The following is a 7,746-nucleotide window of genomic DNA, read 5'->3' as shown; positions in this document are numbered from 1 at the left end:
ACTGGGGGCATAAGCAGATATGTTCAGTACTGTGTGGCCTTTGGGCTATTGTAAGCCCCAGGCAGCTACCTACCCTTAAACACTGCCCATAAGTAGTAGGTAAACAAGTCTGAATCATCCCCAGTTCCTCTACAGCAGTGATTCTCAACCAGGGTGCTGCAGCACCCTAGGGCACCTTGAGAGCCTTTCAAGGGTGTCACAGGGTGCCACACAATGTTAACACTGTGAAGCATACAAATATGATTCACAAGATAAACCCAGGAATTCACCGTGTTAAAACATGATCTGACCTGCTATGGTCTTTCTGGGTTCTTTGCAACAGAAGAATTGTTCTATTATTTTTCTGTAGTCAAAAGTAGAGTGAAAACTAAGAGCTGGCATTTTCGAAGGTAAGGCTTACATCCAACAAGGGGTGCCTTGAGTATAAAAAAGGTTGACATGCACTGCTTTACAAAAACAGCCCCAAATACAAGCCCCAGCTCAAGAAAATGCCCAACTAGAGAGATAAACCCTGCATTGTGTCCCAATTGCTACCAAATCCCAGCTCTGTGGATATTGGCCAGAGATACTTTGGTCATAAACATTACTGTTTAGTTTTGCCATCTTTTAAATATTTGTGCAGTCACACAGTGCACATAAATCTACTGTATTGTTACTGGGAATAACAAACTCAGACGAAGGGGTTTTACTAACAAAATACAAAGCGATGAGCAGGGTTCTTTTTATTTTATTTTATGTTTCTATTTTCATTTCAAGACCTACTATAACTCTCTTTCCACCACTACTTCTCAAACCTTCTCTGTGGCATCCCACTTCTTCCTACTGCAGCCCTGAAAATGAGGATATTGTCCTCTGACAGTCAAAAAGTCACATTGTTACAGAATACAACATCTGCATTGTGTCTCTGTGTAAGTACTGGAAGAACACAGGATTTTGTAGAAATAAATCGCATACTTTTCAATTAAGACTCACTGCTATTCTAGGAGTGCTGAAGAAAAACTGTTCTCCGGTTACAAAAGTGACTTCAGTAATTAACTTTATAGCAACTTACTTCTTTTAGATGAGACACAGAAATCACTCCTCACCACCTGTGGACAGTTTCAACTAATGGCACTTTTTGCAAGAACAACAATATTAAACTCAACATCCTGGTTAAATTCCAAGTGGACAATCACAATGCTGCCTACTTAAATTTTTCCTCTGGCACCAAACATCTATAATAGGCTTTTTCTATTCCTGTCCTAAGCTGCCCTATCATGTTTCAGAGCACTGTTTTGCCCCAGAAGCATCTTGTGTTTTTCAGTGGATGAAATGCAATGATTCTTGCAGAGTTTGTAAAGCACTTCAGGAGTGTTGGGACTCTATGACTTTAAGATAGGCATTGTGACTTGGAGTACTACCTGCCTGTATTTGTATATTTATAGGCTGAACTCACACCCACGTCTGTACCCACACTCAAAATATTAGTGATGTGCACGAAAGAAAAAAAAAAGCTTGCACCTTCTTCTGCCTTTCTTGAAGCAAAAACTGAGTCTTAATTTTTTGGGAGGAAAACAGATAGGGTTTTGTTGCTTGTCTATCTGCTGCTGTTTTGCTTCACTAAAAATGGAGGTCCTTCTTACCCACTTTTTCCTGGAAGGCAATTTAAGCAGCTGGAGAACTAATAGCATTATGGGATCAGAAGGATGCCATTCCCTGAAAATATAACATAACTTCTCTTAAGAGCATTGCCCTGACTTGACTCCTTTCCACACACAAGGTCCCCATTGAGTTGGCTTGCTAGAGAAGACTTAAGGGCTAAGGGCTAAGTCTCAAATGATTATAACTTATCAGTTGCTAATACATCATTCTACTGTGGGGATACAGAGTAGCACCACACATATTTTCACCATTCCTCCACTGTCTCCCCTCCTCCGTTTCTGCAAGTAGCTTGCATACAGCGACATCCTTGGCAAAGCACACTGCTACTTTCTCCTACTGACAAACACCTGCTGACATGCCCATTACTGCATTTCCCAGTCCTGTATCAGCTTCCTTTTATGCTTATGAAAGTTGAAAGGGTTACATTAATACTAACACAAGCTGATTTTAACTTGGAGTTGCTGGGGTAACAGCATTTCCACTCATATACCCAGAAAGCGCAAGTTCTTCCACAGTACACTGCAAAAGAATTCACAACATATGTTTGAACAGCACAATACAGCGCCACGCAGAAAAATCCAAGTTAGCACATATATTAGCCTGAATACAGGTTTCCCTCACTTCATGCTGTACATGTGTTCCTGAAAAATGGCACATAACTCAAATTTGCATACAGGGAACCCACTTTACAATGTACCAAATAGGGATACGTTCCAAGACCTCAACTATACTGACCCCCAGACCCATTTCTACCACTTTTACAAGACAGTTTTGGTACTCCCCAACAGCAGACAGTGCACACAAGCACAGGGCACTATCATAATGGGCATGGTAACTACAGAAACACGTGGTGCAGACAAAGAGCGAGGAGCACAGATCTGCACAGGAGACTGCATTTTGGTGTGTGTCACTCCCAAGATGCACTGCACAAAGCAGCTGACTATGCACTTCCAGCACACTGATTGCATAAGAGTGAATTTACCTCGCATACAACGATTGTTGCTATAAAAAGTGCCATTGCATTAGAGCAAATTTGCACATACAGAACCTGCATAAAGTGAGGGAAACCTGTATAGCACATCCGTATTGTGTCAGTGTAAGCGGGTTGTGTAGCCAACTGGCTTTTGCAAGAAGCTTTGCCCCCTGAGAAACTCCCCAGCCTTCAGATAACTAGTGCTTAGCTTACACGCAACCAGGCTACACACAAACAAACACACAGCCAAATAAAACCAAAACCTTGCCTAGGCACTTGAGAAGGAGCTTTTTGGCTCTGCCTCCCAGCATGGCTCCTTGGAGCAGCAAATAGTTGAACTCACTGCTGAGCTGCTCTATCATCCACAAAATATGCTCCCAGAAATCCTGGTGCCACAAGCACACAGGTAGCACTACCATGAATACAAAACCCAGAGGCTCGTTTCACAGTATGGCTGCTCTTACTCAAGCAAAGCTAACATGAGATAAATAATTCACATTCAAAACACTAGTTAATTCTGCTGTGAAGACATGCCCAGGCTGCTTAAAATGATGTTTTCGCTTACCCCGAGTCAACTCCAAAGCATGACAGAACGTGAGCAAGCATTATCTCCTTGTTAAAGATTCACATGCATACATGTCACATGTTCAATGAAGGGCTGAAAACACTTCCACTCTATTTCTACATTTCTCCCATGAGAGAGCTCTCTCCTACAAAATCAGAAGAGACCAGATTAGGGATAGCTGTATAACAACCCTACCTGTAACTGTACTCCTATAGTTCTGCTGTTAAATTCCCCATGTCAATAATCTCTTAATATTCCTACTATTTCTTGGGTTAAGGAAACCCCCACATAGACATCAGAAAAAAAAATTTTAACCCCCCCCCCCCCCCCCATAGAGTTTTCCTAATACAGGCACTCCTTATACCTGAAACTATAAAGAAGCTAAAAGGGTTAGAGACCTGTACCAGTTGCCCTTTAAAGGTTGCCTCAAAATGTTCAGGACTATTTTACATTCATCTGTATCAGTGAGTGGCAACATTAAGAGATAAAACGACAAAGTGTTAGAAATGAGCGGAGCTTCTGCACTAAAAGCACACAAAAAAACAAGTGAGTAACTGCATTATTTTGTTTGCTGCAAATGGCAAGCTAGCAAATAAGTCCCCAGGAGCAGCAACAACTCCCACTGGGGTGCATATGCTTATAAATTGCATATTTAATCTGGCTTTACCTGCTGGAGCTACTAAAAGCTTCCTCCTCCATGCTCAGAAGTCAGTTTTATCATGCATGCAGTCCATATACTGGGCTGTCTCTACCCAACAAATGTGAGCAGCATTTGACGATGGATGTCAAACACAGCTCACAAGCAGACTATTCTATGCCTGTCCTGAAAACACTTGAATTGCTATCACAGATATGGCAGCTGATTCTGACACTGATTATGCTAGGCAAGGCTAACCAGGCTACAGGTGGCCAGCTCTCCATTGCTTTAAAGCCCTTTTACACAGCCAGACCAGAGCTGGAGCTTTAATGAGGCGGAAGCCATTCCTTGGAGAATACTCCTGGCATCTACACGGAGCTGGTGGAGAAGCTTGCCACCTGCCTGCATTGAGAGGGGGAGAGACAGGGAAAGAAAATATAAAGATAAATGAAAAACCTTATTTTCAGAGGGAGGGGAAAGGAAGACACTCTTCAGGTCTCACAGAGAATTAAAGAGAAATCCAATATATTATCCATTCCTGTAAGCCTCCAAGAATCACCAGGAAGGTGTTCATAAAAATCAAAGTTAAAAAAGGAGACAGCTGAGAGACCAGCCTCAGATACATTATTAATGCTATCCACAGCAAATGATGCTCAGTGTGCCACTAAATGATTTCTTCTCTTGCCTACTACCAGCCATTTCTGTCAGATTTAAATTTCAAGGCCATGGGGAATTCATTTTAACTCCTCCCATTCAAATGAGAGTTCAGGATCTGGGCTAATATCTGCATTTAAAAGATTGATATGCCCTCTTTGAGGGACTAGACACAGGGAATGGGCCCATTGGCATAAAGATAACTCTTCTCTGAAAGTCAAATTTTACTCATAAAGCCTGAAACAAGGATTTGCATGTGGCCCTTTTACTTGTGCTTTTCATTGGTTTGGTCAAAGAAATAAGGCACAGTTCAAAATGTGGGTAGTAAAACTTCACATAGTAGAAATACCCTTCCATTTGGGAATCAATCCCAAAAATGTAAGTGAGAATCATTTCCTGTTTTATAGATTGCTTAGTTATGTTTATAGACTGAGCAGCAAACATCAGGCAACCTAAAGACTAACTCAGACACTGGTAGCAAAGAGATTGTGTGATTTAACTACATTTTCGGAGAGACTTGTATTTTTAATCTTCAAGCAGTGCTGACCTTAAACCAGGGGTGGGCAATTCTTTTGGCCGGAGGGCCACTTTAGGAACTTGGGTGAGCTGTTGCAGGCCAATGGGAGGAGGGGGGTGCTGACCTGGCTCAGCATGATGGGGAAGAGAGGGACCATTAATACTATCTGGCCCGGGGCTATCTGCCCTGCACGCACTGCCAGGGGTGCTGGACAGAGTGGGCAGGCGGGGTCTTCATGGATTGCAGCTCTGCCCCAGCCCCCAGCCCCCAGCCCCATGGTGTCACCAGCCTGTGATCCTGGCACCAGCCTCTCCTGCTCCCAGACACCACTCCCCACCTGACTGCCCATAGCCTTATCCCATATACCCAGCCAAGCATGCCCTGCCCGCAGGGGTCTTGGTAGTCTCTACGGTGGGTGCAGGCAGATGGGCTGGGGTGCCCAGGCAACAGGGCTGGGTCCAGCAGTGGCAGAGACACTAGTGGCAGCATCTGGAAGGAGTTGCTGCCAGGGCTGCTGGGAAGCAAAATCCAACCACCGTGCCATCGCAACCCCTTCCCCGCCAGGTGCCCAGGGGACCAGCCACACACACCATGGCCCAGGCTGCTCCCCATGTGCGGGGCTGAGGGACCCACTGTGGGCAAGATAAAAATCCCTTGGCAGGCTGGATCCAGCCTGCAGGCCATATTTTGCCTACCTCTGCCTTCGTACCATGCAGTCCTACAGTGAAAAAGGACACTATTATTAGAAGAGCCTTTTAGTACAGATGCATGTTTCACAGTCTCCAACCCTGACCGTACTGTTGAAAACATTCCTCTAAAGTGTCCCTCATCTGAGACCAAATTTAACTTCAGCCCAAACTAATGCAATCTTACTTTCCCCAGCATGGTTACTGGGGTAAACTATTAACATCAGAAATACCACTGTAGGAAACAGAGGTTATAGCAAACACAAGTAAGTTCTGCATCTGCTTTGATACAGTTTTAACCTGTCTCCCACTTAAGTCTTTCCACCATTTTATTTCCCAAAATTTAGCTTCACTAAGGAGACTGTGCCACCAATGTAAAGCAAAGGTCTATCTGACCTTGCTAAATAAGTAATACTACAGATGGGCCTGAAATGCAACCTGCATTCAGTAAACAGCCATCTGCCCTGATTGACAGCTGTTAGATTCAACCTCTCCCAACCCATCACTGGATGAGATTCAGTCCCAGAGAGCTATTAGGAACGTAGGGACACAAGCCGGAGAAAGCTCTCCTGGGTCGAGTCCAACATTGTTTTTTAGCTTAAACGGTTCTTCTCTCTTGTGGGAGTTGATATATTTATAGAGCAATCCCATCCCCTTTCAGCCTTCATTTTGTTAGGCTAAGCAAGCCAAGCTCTTTTAATCCTGTTTTGGACCCAGTTTTTACATGTCCAAGATGGCAGAGATTTCATTTTATGCTTTGGTTCTGAACTCAGTCTCAGGTTTTGGAGCCAAAATCTTATAAATCAGCTTGCTGGGGTTTGACACCGTATGGGTGGCTCAGGCCTTAGAACTACATAGCACCGGTAAAAAAAAAAGAGAAAAAAGAGCAATTATGAGTGTTAAGCACATACTTTGGTGATTTATTGAATAGGGCCTTAAATCTGACCTTTGGCTCCAGCGAGCATTTAGGACACAAAACACTAGGAGGTTCGTCTCATAATTATTAATGGAGTTGGAAAGAGCAGAAAAGGGGATTTCCAAAAAAAGCAATTAAACTTTTCCTGACTGGGAGCATCTAAGAATACAACTGATCTCACCACAGTGGCTTGGGGGAGGGGAGCATGAGACTTAATGTTTCTGTAGAAAACTTCAATATGGATTTTCCTCTTTCACCAAAGCACCGGCACTTAGAGTGCTTCGGAAAGCCAATTAACATACAATACTAGACGCCACACAGCTGGCATAAGTTAGGGGGATGTTTGCTGTCAGCACTTTCTCTACTCTTTGCTGCAGTTAGCATCTTGTACTTCACCTGATATTATTATAACTATTAGGTACTGTGTCCCCAGGCCTCTCTCTGCAGCGCCAAGCAGCCACTATACCAGGGGTGGGCAAAATACAGCCTGCGGGCCAGATCCAGACTGCCAAAGCCTTCCATCCAGCCTGCAGCGAGTCCCTCAGCTCCACCCAGCCTAGGCGCGGAGGGCAGCCTGGGCCAGGGTGCATGCAGCCAGTCCTCCTGCCCCTGGGTGCGGCGCGGCTGGGGTGGTACAGCTGCTGGACTCCACTTCCCGGCATTGGCTGCTCCTTCTGGCTGCTGCGGCTGCCAGACTGAGCCCTACTGCCTGGGTACCCTGGCCCATCCACCCCTCACCCATCACTGAGGGGCACCCAATGAAATGGGTGGGATGGGGTCTCCATGAAGACTATTCTGGGACCTGTGCAGGCAGGGTGTGCTCAGCCAGGTAGATGGGATGGGGCTGCAAGTGAGTGGGGAGAAGCGTCCAGGAGTGGGATGGGTAGGGAAGGCCAGGGCCAGGATCACAGGGTGGTGACAGCTCTGGGTGGGGGCCAGGGCAGGGCCACAATATGCTGCCTGCACATCCCTACAATGGGCACCAGTTCTGTGGGTAGGTGCCTGCCAGGAGCATAACACAGCTTTGTCCTGGGCCTGGGCCCTGACCTCATGCTGTCACCACCCCATGATCCCAGCCCCAGCCTTGCTCTCCCACCCATCTCAGTCCTGGACACCAATCCAAGCCCGCCAGGAGCCCCATCCCATCCACCTTGGCC

The sequence above is a fragment of the Alligator sinensis genome, unplaced genomic scaffold (assembly GCF_000455745.1).
Source record: "Alligator sinensis unplaced genomic scaffold, ASM45574v1 scaffold1451_1, whole genome shotgun sequence".
In the NCBI taxonomy this organism is placed as follows: domain Eukaryota; kingdom Metazoa; phylum Chordata; order Crocodylia; family Alligatoridae; genus Alligator; species Alligator sinensis.
This window is presented reverse-complemented; position numbering follows the sequence as displayed.